We start from the raw sequence: 1,290 nt of genomic DNA on the forward strand, positions 1-1,290 counted from the left end.
GTAGTAGAATGCCTAAGAATATATGCATTTTACCAGTAAAATAATTAAAAGAACTTGCAAAGCTAATATTCTGAAACAAGCTTTGGATATTCAAACCACTACGATTGTGTGTGTATGTGTGTGTGTAGTAAAATATTCCTTGAAATAAAACAGGCAACTTGCCGAAATCACAGCCGACTGCAGAGTCGTTAAGACCAGAGAGAAAGATAAGAAGAAATTTTGAAGGTTTCTTGTGTTTTCTGAAATACGCTGATTACCACTAACCGCTGCTTGAATGGCCCGCACGTGCTACGTTCTCTGCACTTGACACACATGCGCGCAAGGCGCCTAAGAGCTTGTGAGTGTAATTGAGAAAGAAAAAGTGAAAATTCAGCCGGTTTAAGTCAATGAGAGAGAAAGAGGTAATGTATTAAGGACGATTATTATGAGCGAAGTCTTGCACCACAGTGTTGTTTCTTTGCTTTTGATCTTTGCCGTATCTTGAGGTCGTTTTATTTGTGTCTTTGTTTTTTGCACTGTTACTTCCGTGCTTCAAAATGCATTTTCAGGCAATATACTTGCACATATAGTGTATGTATGTATGTATGTATACGTTCATGGTGTTTTCTTTTCACATTTATTTCTTTATTCCATTGACTCAGCGTAGTTATTACTAGGTCCTAATTTTGCCAAGACGAAAATAAGTATAATTTTTTCTAACGCACGAATGTTTGGTTCCGTTGTTTTGAATTATTTATAACTGGGGGAAGTCGCTTGATGTCTTTGTATCACTATGATATTAAACTAATTCACGGTGAAGGGAGTGTTATGTAATGACCCACAATACTGAAGAAAAAGGCAGTTACATTTCGTGGAACGTATTTATGAACGGTTAAAAATATAAGGCACGACCCGGGAACCTTCGTCAGGTAAAATTGGTTTTACGTGACGAAACGTTAATGGAAATACTCATTATGATAAAATGTTATTGATAGATATCATACATAAGAACTGAATATCCAGCACTAATACTATTGTATTTGTTGTATTATTTTAAACTTAGTATGTTATGATATTGATTTTAAAGAATAATAATCTGGCATGAATTTTGCTGGAGATTTCTTATGGGTCTGAATTTTGCCATTCTTTTTAAAGCAACGGCCACTCGGCCAGTTGCGATTTAATCTTCTAAGTATCGCAGTCATCTAGTACATTCTTATTGTTGTATCTGACAGGAGTGTTCAAAATATCTACTCAGATTTCCGTTTTCCACTGTGGAAAGTTTCTCTGTTTCGAAGTTTGACCAAGGAC

Source organism: Macrobrachium rosenbergii, chromosome 7 (genome assembly GCF_040412425.1).
Source record: "Macrobrachium rosenbergii isolate ZJJX-2024 chromosome 7, ASM4041242v1, whole genome shotgun sequence".
Taxonomy (NCBI): Eukaryota; Metazoa; Arthropoda; class Malacostraca; order Decapoda; family Palaemonidae; genus Macrobrachium; species Macrobrachium rosenbergii.